The 17,301-nt window shown below is 43.7% G+C and overlaps 1 protein-coding gene across 3 annotated transcripts in view; it reads left to right on the forward strand.

Moving 5' to 3' along the window:
- The window catches only part of LOC123505546, a 64,896-nt gene that overhangs the window by 13,179 nt on the left and 34,416 nt on the right, over positions 1-17,301 (forward strand). The window lies entirely within an intron of this gene.

Below are 17,301 nucleotides of genomic sequence, written 5' to 3' on the forward strand. Positions count from 1 at the left end.
GTGTGTGTGTGTGTGTGTGTGTGTGTGTGTGTGTGTGTTTCCTCGTATTGTGTTCATCATCTCAGGCTGGATCACTTCTGTTCTCTTGTTTGTACCTGTAATGTCAGTTCAGCATTAGGTAACATTCTCTCTCTCTCTCTCTCTCTCTCTCTCTCTCTCTCTCTCAAATCTTTTATTTATTTTATTTCATTTTTTATATATCCATTTATAGACCTTATCTCACACAACATGCAAACAGTCACTCTCCCTCACACCCTTACATGCTTCGTGCGTGCCACAAACATATACACACACACACACACACACACACACACACACACACACACACACACACACACACACACACACACACACACACACACACACACACACACACACACACACATACACACACACGTAACTTAGTTCCCCGTAACATCATCATCTTGCGCAAATATCTGATGGTATCCTCACCCTTACCTCAACCCTTTAATTATCTCACCTACCCTCTCTCTCTCTCTCTCTCTCTCTCTCTCTCTCTCTGTCTGTGTGTGTGTGTGTGTGTGTGTGTGTGTGTGTGTGTGTGTGTGTGTGTGTGTGTGTGTGTGTGTGTGTTCGTGGACCAAAATAACTCTTCCCATTTGTATTATTGCAGGTTAAATTTGGTCTCAAGTGAAAAAACATATTTACAAGATTTTTATTATTTTTTTTCTTTTATTTTTTCATTTATTTTTTTTCTAGAGGCTGCGCGAAGGAAGGGGGCTCAGTGTTTGTCTGTCTGTCTGTCTCTCTCTCTCTCTCTCTCTCTCTCTCTCTCTCTCTCTCTCTCTCTCTCTCTCTCTCTCTCTCTTCATGGACCCAAAATAGCTGCTCCCATTCGCATTATAGGTTAAATTTTAGTCTCAAGTGGAAAAAAAAACATTTGCAAGCTTTTTAATATTTTTTGCTTCTATTTTTTATTTATTTAGTTTTCTAGAGGTTGCGCAAAGGAAGGATTTTTCGGGGTCAGTGTTTGTCCAGAATTTTGCACGCTGCTCAGATCTTATTAAGGATTGGCTTATAAGAGGATTTAAATTCTCAACAAGATCTCCTTTAAAGCTTGTTGGTGTATTGTGTTTGGGTGCGAATTTGTGAGGGCGACTCTTTTTTTTTTCTTTCTCTCTCCTTTCTTTCTTTTTTTTTTTTTTTTTTGCTTTTTTTGGTCTATGTGTCCATTTATCTATTTGTTATCCGTTGAAAGTTTCCTCACCACCTCCAACATACATACATACATACATACATACATACATATACGTAATCTCGTGTTCATTACTCAGAACCTCACGTCTTGTAAGAAACACACTATTTATTTATGTTTTTTTTTTTGTTCATGTATCTACTTCTTTTATGAATTTACTTATTGGTTAGCCGTAAAATCCATTCCCACCACACCGCCTCCCACAAACCTGATCTCGTGTTCCTTTGCTCTCCACCTCCAGTCTTTCTCGATGCTCATCTTTTGCTACGGCGACTCCCTGACCTTTCCCCATCAGGTGTTCTTACCTCTTCTTCCTCTTCCTCTTGTGATCCCCCAACGCTTTACATCGCTTCTGAGCTTCTTCTACTATTCTTCCTTTTTCCTCTTCTTTCTTCCTTCCTCTCCATTTATTTCTCATGTTGTTGTGTCATATTACATTCATTCTTCCTCTTTTCTCTTGTGATCTCCAGTGCTTTACATCGCTTCTTACTTTCTTCTTCTACTATTGTTCCTTTTCCTCTTCTTTCTCCTTTCCTCTCCATTTATTTCTTATATTTTTGTGTCATATTGCATTCATACTTTCTCTTTCCTACACATCACTAGACACCTTTGATGTGAAACAGACGAGTGACTCTTATTCTTGGTTGGCAAAACACAACAACTAGAAAGTAAAAGAACATGGTCTGGTCTGCATATTGAATTGAGGCAGTGTACAGTGTTTGAATCCGATTGAAATTAATATTCCTGAATTAATAGCTAATCTTAGCACTCCTGCGAAATTGATATTGATTTATGGTAATCATAGTTCATACTCGCTCGGGAGCAGAGAGGGGAAGGAAGGTACAAGAGAACGGATTGTCTGCTTCTCATATTCTTGGTACGTTTAGCCTACAAGATATACCAGGAATAGTAGACGGCTAACACTTATTTTTGAAGGTGTTTTTGTGTATGTCACGACTTTTCATGGGATTGCGGGAATTACTTTCTTGTCGTTTAAATCTTTAGAGACACGTCTGTTTTTGTCAGCATTGCGGCAAGTGAGGCAAGAGTCAGCCAGCCACACATGCCACTGTAGAGTTAGTTGTTGGAGGACGAGGCTGGGAGGAGTAGAGAAGTCGTTAGTGAAATCCATCTGTGAATGCAGTGTAGTGTAGTGAGAGTGAGGAGACGCCGTGCCTGGACAACAACATGCCGGCTAATGCACTCATCTTAATCTCATTATTTCCCCTTTGCCTTTTCTTCCCCCCTCTCTTTCTCTTTTTGCTATCTTCCCATCGGCAGTGAACGGCCAAAGTGGCTTTGTCATTCTCTCTCTCTCTCTCTCTCTCTCTCTGTCTCACACACACACACACACACACACACACACACACACACACACACACACACACACAAGCCAGAGGACCGGGGTTCGATTCCCCGGCCGGGTGGAGATATTTGGGTGTATCTCCTTTCACGTGTAACCCCTGTTCACCTAGCAGTGAGTAGGTACTGGATGTAAATCGAGGAGTTGTGACCTTGTTGTCCCGGTGTGTCGTGTGTGCCTGGTCTCAGGCCTATCCGAAGATCGGAAATAATGAGCTCTGAGCTCGTTCCGTAGGGTAACGTCTGGCTGTCTCGTCAGAGACTGCAGCAGATTAAACAAACAGTGAAACACACACACACACACACACACACACACACACACACACACTCCAATAAAGAAAAACAGTTATCAGTATGGCCAATCTTCAATAGATGAATCACAGGCTGCTTCTCATCTCAAGTGTTTCCTGTGCCACCTTCCTCCTCTTCCTTGTCTTCTCCTTCCCCTCCTTACTTGCACCCTCCCCACCAACATGCCCTTCTCTCCCTGCCAGGCCCTCCACACCTGGTTGCAAGGTGTTGGTCGCCTCATATCCGGGTTTACTAAAATTACTCTTGACTGTCGCGTAGCAAGTGTGTGTGTGTGTGTGTGTGTGTGTGTGTGTGTGTGTGTGTGTGTGTGTGTGTGTGTGTGTGTGTGCGTGCCTGTGTTCACGTATTGAGGTTTAAAGACAACGCGCTGTGTCTGCTTAGATGTCAGGTGTCGAGTGTCAGGGTCATTTATCCTTTAAACACCTTTGACAAGAGACGAGCTGAGATGAAGAAAAGGACAAAGGCAGAAGGAGGAGGAGGAGGAGAATGAAAGTGAAGTCAAAGACACAAAAAGGAAAAAAGAAACAGCAGCAGAAAGTGTTTGTTCTAACGGGGCTGTTTTGATGACTACGCTAATATGCACACAGTGAGATAAGTAGGAAAGAATGGGAAAACATGGACGAAGAAAGAAGAAAAAGACGAAGATAAAAGGAAGGGAAGTAGGAAGATGAAATAAAAGAAAAAAATGACTATGCATATGAACAAGAAGAGGAAGAAAAATAGAAGTATATGAAAGAAAGAAGAGGATGAAATAAGAAAAGGAAAACATAGAACAAAAATAAAAGACTTTGCGGAAAGGGAAGGGAAAGAAAAATGCAAATAACTACACATGTCAGTCAGCCTCAGTGTTACCGTTACCTGAAGCTGAGTGCTGGCGTGGTGGTGTGGTAACTGGTGGCGTGGTGGTGTGGTGATTGCTAATGTGGTGTGGTGTAGTGATTGCTGAGGTGCTATGGTGGTGGGGTGACTGCTGGTGGTGTGATGGTGTGGTGGGTAGAATCGTGTCCTGTGGTGGTGTGGTGAGGAGAAGAGCTCTGTGGTAGTCATGGCGCTGCGAATGTTCAGTACAAGATGCGTGGCGTGGCCTTGGGAGGGGCGTCGGGGGATGGAGGAGAGAGGGGAGGGAGGAGTAGACTTGTTATCTCTAAGGTAGGGGGGGATGATGTAGGAGGGAGGGGGCGGAACCAACTCCTTGAGAGAGTAGTGGTGGTGGTGGTGGTGGCGGCGGTGATGCAACATCCTATGATTAAATTGTCTCGTTAACTACTCTCTCTCTCTCTCTCTCTCTCTCTCTCTCTCTCTCTCTCTCTCTCTCTCTCTCTCTCTCTCTATCTCTCTCTCTCTGTCTAGGTTAGTGTACTGCATCAAGTAGCGGTTGGGTAATAATGATAAGCACTCAGGGTGAATCAGGAGTAAGTGAGACGATGAAGGCCAAAGCATCTCTGCAATTCACTGGCCAGGAGAAGATGATCCCTTGCAACACACACAGGGAGTGGTGATGGTGGTGGAGGGCCGGGGTGTGGGCGTGGCCGAGGTGGTGAGAGTTGAGGGGTGAAGACGCCTTTGAATCATGACACACGTTCACCACACCGCAGTCACACCACCGCCACGCCGCCACACACCATTACAAGGCGATCAAGCAGCATTTTTTCCCTCACCTCGGTATCCTTACCTTGGAAATCCTTGGTGGCCGTCGAGGTCCTGCAAGGCGAGTTGCTTTTTGTCGTTGTCATCTCGAAGGCAACGAGAGACTCTTCACGCCGCAGGAAGGAATAGGTAAGGACATTCTCGTAGGCTTGTCAACACCTCCTCCTTATCCTTACTACTACTACTACTACTACTACTACTACTACTACTACTACTACTACTACTACTACTGTTGCTGCTGCTGCTGCTGATTCTGCTACTGCTACTACTGTTGCTGTTGCTGCTTCTGCTACTGCTACTACTGCTACTGCTACTGTTACTACTACAGCTCTTTCACCATTTAGGTAATTTAAGTCAGATGAGATAAGTAGCTAATGGGCATTATTTGTTTTTAATGTGTGATGTTATTTCTCCTCCTCCTCCTCCTCCTCCTCCTCCTCCTCGTCGTCGTCCTCGTCCCCTCTTCTTTGATGTAATGGGATTTTCTCGGCGCTAAACCAGTCTCTCAATGTGTCACCTGATCAATCACTCAATCTGTAAGTCTTGCCATTCTTTCTCCTTTGTAGTCATCCCACGGGCCTCCACCCTCCCCCCCCCACAGGCCCTGTCCCAACACAAGAATTATGCATAAGTGACGTCTTTTCTTCCTGCCTCAGTCTCTTTGTGTGGCGCAAAGCAAAGCAGATTCACCTGTTTCCGATCTCTTCACTATGATTTGTCGTTAAACACACTCTACCCCCAGCTTTCCTCCTTTCCCTCCCTCCTCTCTACGATATTGTCTTCCTTTTCCTTCCTGTGGCGTTTATAGTAAGGCATCTCCACTCCACGCCCCTTGTCAACCTCTCTCTCTCTCTCTCTCTCTCTCTCTCTCTCTCTCTCTCTCTCTCTCTCTCTCTCTCTCTCTCTCTCTCTCTCTCTCTCTCACACAGCTCCTCTTTCCCTCCACTCCAGCTAACTTGATCCTCTGTATACACTCCCTGTCTCCTTCATCATATTTTTGCTCGCTTTCGTCTCCTTAGTCTCTCTTCCTTCCCTCCCTCCTTCCCTATGCCTTCCTTCCTTCCGATGAACACCAGCAGGAATCTCGAGAATGTTTAAAATTTCCATCTATGAGTAGCGGTGATGAGCCGAGGTACGCAGGGAAGGGATGGAGGAATGAGAGGAAGTAAAGTGACGGAGTAATAGAGGAAGGGAGGGAGGGAGTGAGAAAGAGGGTGATACGACCCGTGAATAAAGAGAATATGACACAAGTTCCCCCATCACGACACATCTTGAGCTACCGCTGTTGTTTTAGAAAGTCTCGTTATTACGGACGCAGATGGGACACAAGAGGAAGAGGAAGTGTGAAGGGAAAAGAGAGAGAGAGAGAGAGAGAGAGAGAGAGAGAGAGAGAGAGAGAGAGAGAGAGAGAGAGAGTAAAACAGCACCTAAAGCCCTTTGTGTAATATATAACTTTTGCGAGGGAGCGAATTTACTAGCTGTGAGATTTTTTATTAATGAAGTGAGCAGAGAACACCGTGGCGTCACAGGAGGCAAGGCATTCTGGCGCGTGAAGAATGAACACCACTATAGATGCGTAGAAACTAAATAAAGCAAATAGATAAGGGAGAGGAAGAGGGAATGATGATGAGTAGCCGACGACCATTTTTGGCACAAAGCTAAAAATAACCACACACACACACACACACACACACACACACACACACACACACACACACACACACACACATATGTCATCGAGTACAATATATTACAGCGAGTCACATATGTGTTCCGCATATCAAATGGGACAATGTGTATGTGTGCACTGTGAATGAACCTCGCCTCCTTTACCTCATTCAGGTTAAGAAGTGCAGGAACATTATCTCCATCCTTGTATTATGCGTTTGTCTGGGCTTTGTAGTTGACTCCTCGTTATCTGTTCACTTCCTCTCACGAACCCTCCCCAAAAACCCCTGGAGTATTGTGACGGTGCTATTGGAATGACACAGAAGCAGGGCAGGAATGGTGGGTGCTGAATATAGAAATGGATGCTGTAGTAGTAGTAGTAGTAGTAGTAGTAGTAGTAGTAGTAGTAATAGTAATAGTAGTAGTAAGTTGTTTGTTGCTAATGATACAGTAAGACGTCATTAGTAAGCTCATCGTTCATATTCATTGGCCAGCACCGTTAATAGATAGAGTATTGCTGTTATTGCAGCGTCGTCAGCAATAATAATTCCCCAAATTAATGCCTTCAATACTGAGATGCATGTTTATCTTGTTTTTTGGGTATGATTAAACGATTTTATTTGCATTAGGAAGGGTCTATGGAAGTCAGAAGATTAATGTCCAGTGAGTCTCTACTAGTCTAATCCCAGCATATGTTTCTGAAGCGGTATAAAATCGCCAAATAGTAACCAGAATGAATATGAAAACGCGTCCTGGTACTGAAGAGACTAATCCCAGGACCTATCAGTGAGGTTATCTAATAGACACAATAAACGAGACCACAGGATAAGGAGAAGAATACAAAACACGAACCTGCTGATCCTCCATGTGCGGTGTCGGAGCATCAGGGTTGCCACGCACGGGCACTGGAACTCAGTAAACCCGCCCACCCCTTCCCTTTACCTCCCTTCTACCACCCTTGTTCACATCGTCTCATAGCTGCACGGTGAACTATTAAAGCCGCCTTTGTGAATCCTTAAGCAGAACGATGGGCACTGCTAGTAATAGTAATAACGAAAGGCGCCAGTTAGTTTTACCATTACGCATCGTCAACACTAGTGGGCTAAAAGTAGTAGTAGTAGTAGTAGTAGTAGTAGTAGTAGTAGTAGTAGTAGTAACAGCAGCAGCAGCAGCAGTAGGAAGGCAAAGAAAAAGATTGCTAGAAATATGATAGAAGAATATTAGTTTTATGAAATTAGAAGACTGATCAAATGGAATAATAGCCATGAAAGACAAAGATAACCTTACACAAAGACCTGGAGCCGTGCACGTAGACACACAAACAGGTACTTAGTGAGATGAAAATTAATGGAAAGCTGTGAAGAGGTGAAACGGTTAAAAGGAAAATATCAAAAGGCAACATGAGATCTAAGGGAGTTAAGATGATATTATTTGTATTTTCAAGGACGACACATTCGCTGAAGTTGCTTATATTTGTTCCCATTCGCCTATCTGCTACTGCTACTGCTGCTGCTACTGTCTTCCTCATATCTGTATCTCTTTAAGCCCACAGTAACCTCTTCAGTACCGTGACGCGTTTCCATATTCATTCTGCTTACTATTTGGTGATTTTATGCAGCTTCAGAAACTCATGTGGAGGATTAAAATCATGAAAGATTGAGGCCATTAATCTTCTGACCTCCGTAGACCCTTGCTAATGTCAATAACATGGTCTTACTGTACACAAATCTCTAGGTGAAAAGTGTGCACCAGTATTGAAGGGGTAAAACTAATATCTTTTGTTTCTGCATCTGACTGTATGTAAAGAGGTCATACGCTAGTGACTTCAGGTCTCCAGGAATATAGCAGTGTAGTGTGCTGCCATGCAAGTGTTGAATCACACTGGCAAACGTTGCAATATGTAGGGACTGATTGTTTCAGTGAATATTATATTTTTTTTTTTTTTGCCACCGAAGCGTCTCATCTCTGCTCAACTCCTCCCAGCCTAAACATCATGTCTCCAGCATCCATCATCTTTTTCTCCAGTTCATCCTCATCCTTCCACTTAAGTATTTTTTGTAACGAGTGGTAACTTTGGCCGATGTTCAAATATTTGTTTCCATATTATGTAACTGTGTGTGTGTGTGTGTGTGTGTGTGTGTGTGTGTGTGTGTGTGTGTGTGTGTGTGTGTGTGTGTGTGTGTGTGTGTGTGTGTGTGTGTGTGTGTGTGTGTGTATGTGTCTTGCACGCACGCGCACTTTTGACACATTGTGCTGTCTCACGCCCGGTATCAACACCTGTGTTACCCTCACGTTTGTTGCACTCACAGCTCTCCTGCGACATCCACAAGTATCTTGCCGTGTCTGTACCTGGAAGTTATTTCCTCTACTCCTGTCAAAATATGTTTTTCTCCCATGTAACCCGTTTATGCGTTCCTCTTTTAAGAACATAAGATCAAAAGAAAATAAAGGAAGATGTAAGAAGCCATCAGACCTACGCACAGCAGTCCCTGTATGATATATTCTTGCCTATTTCCACCTTTCTACATCACCTATATCACTTATGTATACATTTGTTCAAAACATTGTACTTTACAGACACAAGTCTCTTCTTAGCACGTTTCTCAGTTCCCGCGTCACACTTGCTTGTACATCACACACTCACCTCACACGTTTACTGTCTATGAAATCTCACCATCACATTTCTCCACCAACACATCTCTTCTCTCCTCCTTGAACCCTGCTTCAGTGTCACGTCCCTGACACTCATCATGATTTTCTTTAATTCCTACTTCCCCATCTATTTCTTATTTTCATCTTTGCTGTTCAACACCACCACCACCACCATCATCGCCACTACCTCCTCCTCCTCCTCCTCCTCCTCCTCCTCCTCCTCCTCCTCCTCCTCCTCCTCCATGACACCACAAAATTCATCTTCAAGACCAAGAAACTTACTTTTCATGTCTCTCTCTTCCTTGAGATATAAAGTCATCGCTATGATTTATCCTCTGTGTTTATACAACCAACACAACCGCAACGCATAGCGACGCAGACGGAAAAAAAAAAAAAATAGTATACTGCAGTTTAATTTATCTGACTTTATGTACTTCAGCGTATCCGTGAACACCACTCTAAATTAAACCTCACAAACATAGACTGAGTGATTCTGGAAGAAATGTTGTGGAAAGGAAGGACATATAATATAAACAATAGTGAAAAGTGTCTTGGTTTTTGTTGCGTCATGAAAGGTTTGACGCGTGGACATGACTGAGACACGCTGATCCTGTTACTTCTTTGTATGTGTGTGTGTGTGTGTGTGTGTGTGTGTGTGTGTGTGTGTGTGTGTGTGTGTGTGTGTGTGTGTGTGTGTGTGTGTGTGTGTGTGTGTCCACGTTTCTAACCAGTATTCTTCACTTGCAAACGACAACAGCAACAAAACAGCAGCAGCATCATCATCACCAACAACAACAATAACAACAACAACAAACTGGAGATGGAAAGGGAAATCCACGCGGTCTTTTTCTCTCTGAATGGCAAATAAAAACATGATAAGAAGAAAATCCCTGTTTTGGTGAGAGGCTGCGTTGCTTGTCACGGAGCGCTGCGTCTCTCACACACGGGTTTCATTGAGACAGTCTCGCCGTCTCACCACGATTCACTGCCGGTATCGACTGAATGTTTTCCTCAAAATTCTTACCGGAATTCCTCAGCTCAAATGAAAATGTGAATATATTGCTCTTTTGTGTAGTTCTTTCCGTGAGTTTCCTGAAATCTGTCTTTACACATGTATGTATGTTTGTACTATGTATGTATGAATGTATGTTTCAATGTATATATCTGTATGTGGTATCAGAGTGAAAAGTATGAGATTTTTTGTGAAGTTTAGTCTCCTTACATATAACGTGTGTGTGTGTGTGTGTGTGTGTGTGTGTGTGTGTGTGTGGTTTTACAATGGTTTCGGCATTGCAGGTTAGAAACGTTCTGGAAAATACGAGTACGTGTCCATGCGTGTATTGCATCTTGTAATTAATTGTTATACGTAAGTAGTTTTCCTTTTTTTCTTTTTGTTCTTATTTCATTGCACCTGTCATTGGCAGAAGCTGCCTCTAATGTGTATCTTGATCGTCTTCTCCTTAACATACCGTTTCCTTGGTTCATCAAGTAGGAAGCCATGTTGCATGTGTATTGCAGGAGACCGTGACGGCATTGGCGACGCGGCGGCATCTATTACCGTTATGTTGTCTTATTACATAGTATTCTCTTTTCCAGTACATTATAAAACCAGCCTTAGTTTCCTTTTCTATGTAATTGAGCCTCATTGATGGCGCTTCCTTCATTATTAGGTGGTCGATAATTCATAATCTCATTTTCTCGGCCTTTGAGCCTGGCAGTCTTGGCGGCGCGTCGCGGGGCGCGCACTGGCGCCCTCAGGTCATGGCTCAGGTTTCATTGTTGACATTAACCACACCGACAGTATCTGGTGACAACGCTAAGACTTGTCTGAATTGCTGATATAAATACAGATGTAGACTACTGGTTTATTAAAAGACGTGCTAATGTTATCATTAATCACTCAGTTAGTTTAGGATTTACTTCTATTGGTCCAATTTGTAGCATTTGTTTTATATTACTGAAATTGACACTCATCTGCCTAAACGTTTGATAAAGATTGTGTCGATATCTTCATTTACCAGTTTAGCCTTCGGTGTAACTCCGACCTTTCCTTCTTGCAAGCGTTCATCCATCATCGCATCGGCCACGCCAAGATGAGACAAGTACACCGTCATGCGGGTGCAGTGTTTCTAGTGTCACCGCGCCAGACAACACTGCCGCCTCCACCAGACGTGTGAGGGATCGTGACGTCATCTAGGCCGCCAGCCTTGCAGTTCCCGCCTTCCAGTTACAAGAGAACGAGCTGCTCTCAGAAATGGCGTTCATTTCTACGGCATGATTTATGTTTCGTACCGAGCAGTGGCCTCGTGGAGGCGTGTTGTCCTTCGTGTTAAAGCCCCGTAAATGGCGGCAGCAGTGATTTTCCTCACCCGCCTGCACACCACACACACACACACACACACACACACACACACACACACAGAGAGAGAGAGAGAGAGAGAGAGATTATATCAAGTGGCATTAGATTTTATACATTAAAATGTCAACTAAACAAAACATTACTCAAGGAAACAAAAGAACTACGTCGTTTTTTAAAAAGCTTTGAGACGAAGTGTTGGCGAGGACAACGGATGAGAAAGAGGAGTAAGAGAAGGAAGAGGAAGAGGAGGAAGAAGGTGACAGTTTTGTTGACATGAGGACCAGTAGAGTGGAAGGTGAAGTGGCGGGAAGGCGTTGAGGTGTTGTTATCATAGTCATATTTGTCTGTCTGTGTGTCTGTTCGTTGGTTTATTTGTTCTATTCTGGCACAGTTCGTTTGTCTCAGTCCTTTCCTGTCTCCCGGTCTGTTCTCTTGCCTATATATTTCTCTCTCTCTCTCTCTCTCTCTCTCTCTCTCTTGTTATATTATACCTCAGGGGGGGCAGCTGTTTCCATCCCTCTTACCTTAGATAAATGCAATCTTGGAGGGAACTCAATTTATGACGTCCTTGCTGTCCCGTCTCCTCTCTCTCTCTCTCTCTCTCTCTCTCTCTCTCTCTCTCTCTCTCTCTCTCTCCCATTCCTTTTATCTTCTCCTCTCGTCATCCCTTCCTTAAGTCTCTTCCTGTCCTCTCTATCTCTCTCCCCTCCCTCTCTCTCCTCTCTCTCTCTCTCTCTCTCTCTCTCTCTCTCTCTCTCTCTCTCTCTCTCTCTCTCTCTCTCTCTCTCGTCACACGTGCAATAACTGTGGCCGCTCCTCCTCGCCACTCTCGCGTGTGTGTGCTGAAGGAGAAAAATGTGAAAGATGGTGTTCTAAAGGCGCTCTTAAAACACCTCGTAGCTTCCTTAACATGGCAATATTTCTGACCTATCTCTTCTTTCCCCTATCCTTCTCTTTTTTTTTTTTTTTTTTGCGGGATGGTGGTGGTGGTGGTGGTGGTGACGCGTCGTCTGGTCTTTCGATGTCTTACTTCTTATCTGGTGTGTACTCTCTCTCTCTCTCTCTCTCTCTCTCTCTCTCTCTCTCTCTCTCTCTCTCTCTTTAGAAGTCATCTTTTCCGTATGTTTTTCCTCGTTCTCCTCCTCCTCCTCCTCCTCCTCCTCCTCCTCCTCCTCCTCAACAGCAAACCTTCACCCAGTTTCTCTGACGAGTCCCTCGCTCCTCGCGTTATCGGCTCACACCAAGTCGAGGGGCGACAAGAAAGATCCACCACGCAGCCTTGGATCTGTCGAGGACCTTCCACTCCTCCTTCTCTCCTTCCGTCTCGGCTTTCCACGTCTGACCACTTTGGCAGAAGCATCGACTGTTGCCTTTGTGTTTTCTTTCTGCGTGTGTAGCTTTAGGGGACGGTAGGCAATCTTAAGGTTACTCCTACGTCTTCTGAAATATCTCTCTTTATTTGTGTCATTGAGTTTCTTGGGTGTTTTACATTATTAGACTGGGATGTTGAATTGAATTGCCTCAGGATAGGAAGGTGATAGAAGCAGTGATTGTGGTGGTCTTGATGGTAGTAGTGGTGGTGGTGTTTGTCGTTAACCCCTTCAATAGCGGGACACATTTTTTACCTTGAGATTTGTGTACAGTGAAATAATCTTATTGACATTAGGAAGAGTATATGGTGGTCAGAAGATACATGGCGAGTCTTCACTATTTTAATCCCTACTTAGATTTCTAAAGCTGTATAGGATCACCAAATAGTAAGCAGGATGAATAGGGAAACGCGTCATGGTACTCAAGTGGTTAATAGCGATTGGTTAGGAAGGTGAGAGGAATGGAAGGCAGGTGTAAATGGGCCGTTGACTCCTCTCACGTGTTATGCGAAGCCTCCTTGCATCACAAGTAGCGGCTTGACGAGGCTAAGTGCAGCTGATTACTTTGGCTATGTAATTGACTGCAGGGACGATTTTGATAAGGATAGCGTGCTCTCTCCCTCTCTCTCTCTCTCTCTCTCTCTCTCTCTCTCTCTCTCTCTCTCTCTCTCGCATAAATTCAAAAGAAAGGTATGATAAAATGAGACAGGCTATTACGTACTTGATTCATTCCTATAAAATGTAAATACACACACACACACACACACACACACACACACACACACACACACACACACACACACACACACACACACACACACACACAGCGTCTTGTTTACTCGCAGTAGGTGACAGGTGAGTGAGCAGCCCGCCGCCAGACCCAATACTTAGTGACAAGTTGGCACAAACAGCGGCGCGTCCCCCTCGTCCCTTGCTCTCTATCAGTCCTCCTTTCCTTAACACGTTCCTCCCCTACCCCACCTCTCTCTCTCTCTCTCTCTCTCTCTCTCTCTCTCTCTCTCTCTCTCTCTCTCTCTCTCTCTCTATTTATTTATATCTATCTCTATCTATCTGTTTATCTATCTATCTATCTATCTATCTATTTAACTGGTCGTCTGCAGTTTTCTCTATGACAATATCCTTATCTATCAACATAACCTCTCTCTCTCTCTCTCTCTCTCTCTCTCTCTCTCTCTCTCTCTCTCTCTCTCTCTCTCTCTCTCTCTCTGATCCTGCCATGAGAAGTTATTATTATCATCGTTTTATTAACTTCTCTTATGAACTCTCGATGAGTTTATGTGGACGATTTTCCATGAATGTATCAAAGATTTTTTTTTTTTACCTTTTTTTTTTCAATGCATCTTATATTAATCTCTTCAGTACCATGGCACGTTTTCATATTTGTTCTGCTTACTATATGGAGATTTTATACAGCTCCAGAAACTCATGTGGGGTTTGAGATAGTGAAGACTGTAGCCATTCATATTCTACCTCCATAGACACTTCCTAATGTAAATAGAATCGTCTAATCATACCCAAACTCATGGTAAAAATGCGTCCCAGTACTGAAGGGGATTAGAAACGTGATGAAAATGAGAATGAGTCTTACACGAAAGTTAATTGCTATTTGTCTTATTGTTTACGTCTTTTTTTTATATATTTCTTCGTTACACTCCTCCACCCCTTTATTTTTTTCCCTTTTCTATCATCCCAAGCCACGTCTTCTCATCTGGCTTCCCTCCATCCTTCGTGGCTGCGGAATACGAAGAACTGCTTGAGGGATGTATCGGGAAAGGAGTTTGTGAGCTCGATGCCTCATGGGGGTCGAGTTGTCGCGACAAACCTGGTGCTGAAACTCATCCTCTGTCGTGATGCTGGTGGTGGTGCTGGTGGTCGTTCTGGTGGTGGTGGTAGAGGGGCAAGGGTAGGGGGAGAGGTGGAGGAGAAGGGGAGAGATAAGTGAAGGTAGAGGAGTAGAGGTAGGGAGGGGAGAGAGGTGTCATTTATATAATGGTGTTATCTCTTTCAGTAAGGTGAATAATGTTGTGCGTTTGTCACTCACTCTATATTTAGTAAGGACACACACACACACACACACACACACACACACACACACACACACACACACACACACACACACACACACACACACACACACACACACACACACACACACACAAAGGATGGAAAACCCAACTACTTTCCCTAAGGCACTCTTGAGGCTTGGGAAGATGCAGGTGTCTAGTCTAACTGAGTCGGAAAGAGGACGAAGAAGACGGAGGAGGAGGAGGAGGAGGAGGAGGAGGAGCAAGAACAGGAGAAGGAGAGGACGTGAGACCTTTCAGCCATCAGGGTGTTGGGTGTAGGGTGCGAGGGGCTTCCAAAAGGGTGGTGGGGGAGGGGCAGGGATGAGGTAGTTTGAAGAGGGAAATATAGGTCAGGGTAATTGATCGATCGCTGGCCAACAAACAAGGGCTTGAGCCTCCTTCTGTTCTCCTGTGATCGGGACCCTCGCGTACACACACACACACACACACACACACCACTTCACCTTGGGTTGTTTTCAGCCGTGTGGTGTTATAGTGCGGGATAGATAGTATGTTTTTGATGCGACGCTAAGCAAACACCTAACAAACCAACCTCTCTTACACTAGAGGTACTTCTATCTCACCTCTGAAGTGTACATCTATCACCTCTATGCGCTATCGGCCGGATACGCTTTTTCCGTTCGTCTAAACCACTACTATCGTTGTCGCCACTAGAACCACCACCACCACCACTAATATTTTTTCCATGGCCTCACATCGAAACTAAAACACGAAGGAACCGGGTAAAAGATTCCATATTACGTAATCTAGTGTGTGTGTGTGTGTGTGTGTGTGTGTGTGTGTGTGTAAAACTTCTCCCAGCACGTGATGATCAGCTAGGTGTTACCGTCATGCCCTGTGATCTGTGGATAAGGCAGCGACCTTCACGCATAAAACAATGCCCGCATTTTATCCTCTTGCTCACTATAGGTACCAGCTACTCGCTCATCACTTGTGCCTATATCAACGCAACGCATTTTGAAACACCTCTGCGTCGTAATTCCACAACATTAAAGAGGCTCTAGTTGAAATTACACGGATTTTTAAGGGAGTTTTTATCGTTCTAGTGATATATTAACAAGATTTCTATGTTATTAACAGAGGAAACACTCTTGAGAACCCGGCTAGTTCTCTCTAAGGCCTTTTAAATAGACGCGGTGAGAGAGCAGAACAATTCAGAATACGTGCCCTGAATTATCGTGAGAACGTGACTACCAAGGAGACTGAGGACCGACAGCGCTACAGCGAGTGTGTGGTTTGGTGGAAGAAGGCGTGTCTTTTCTCCTGTTTTTATCTGTATTCCAGTGTTCGTTGTTTGCTGACGATGCGGTAAAGAGTAAATAACGGATTGAAGTTGTGTTGGGAATAACATAGTCACTGTTTCTAGAATTGGTGGAAGGAAGCGTGTCTATTCTCTTTTTATCTGTATTCCAGTGTTCGTTCTTTGCTGACGGTGCGGTAAACAGTAGATAACGGATTAGAGTTGTGTTGGGAATAACATAGTCACTGATTCTGGAAGTCACACATGGAAGTCACACGTCACTGCCTCTATAATTAACTTTCAGATGGCGCAACAAGTGACTGACAATGTAGCAGTGAATGACGCATCTTTTAATAGTGACGGAAGTAACACTCACCTTCCTGTCCCTTGTGTAGAGTTTCAGATTTCATGGTGTTACTTGAAATGTCAGTGATTATTCACACATCTTTCATTGTCACTTCCTTTATGAATAAACCCGGGATTCTTTCAAATTTTTCCCTTAGTCTTAACGTGAGTAAAGGATTCGGATGTTGCACATGTTTAAGACACTAATAAACTTTGTTGCCTTTCATTTACTCACTTACTGTATCTATTTATTTCCATTATGTGTGTGTCAAAGATAAAGAACAACGAAACTTAAGGAAAATACGACTAAATCACTCTTCTTGTCACTGCACGTATGCTGTATTGAACCAATTTTGCTCCTGTGAGTCACCTACAATGATCCTCTTCCTTCCTTTATTTTTTCTTGTCTTTCTGCCAGTCTATTTGTGCAGTCTTTTCTTTTTTCTCTTCATTCCTTCTTTCTTCTCTTCCTCTTCTTATCTTCCTCTGCTTCTTCGAAAAACACAACAATACAGTGGTTTAGAAAGAGTAATAATTTGTCAGAGAGGATGCGCGACTCGGCCAGGGAGAGCAAGAATAAATGCTCCATGTGAAGGATACAAACACAGCATCACTCTTTGTTAAACTTGGAACTTTCGACAATTTAGGGCCTGACTTTCACTGTCTCGTTTACGTCCTCTCTCTCTCTCTCTCTCTCTCTCTCTCTCTCTCTCTCTCTCTCTCTCTCTCTCTCTCTCTCTTTATTGTGGACCTCGACATTTTGTTATTTTGCTCTCTAAATCATTTTTATTTGTCCTTCCATTCTCTTTCTTTCTTCTCTGCCTTTGTCGTGATCAGAACACATTTGTATTTTTTTCTAAACATTCTTTGCCTTCCTTCTATTTCTCTTCTTTGTCTCCGTTTAACTTCCCACCCGTTTATTTTTATTTCACTTTCCCAGGATCTCTTGTAATAATGTTCTTCTCTCTCTCTCTCTCTCTCTCTCTCTCTCTCTCTCTCTCTCTCTCTCTGGGAGGAGTGGT

This window comes from Portunus trituberculatus, chromosome 18, assembly GCF_017591435.1.
Source record: "Portunus trituberculatus isolate SZX2019 chromosome 18, ASM1759143v1, whole genome shotgun sequence".
In the NCBI taxonomy this organism is placed as follows: domain Eukaryota; kingdom Metazoa; phylum Arthropoda; class Malacostraca; order Decapoda; family Portunidae; genus Portunus; species Portunus trituberculatus.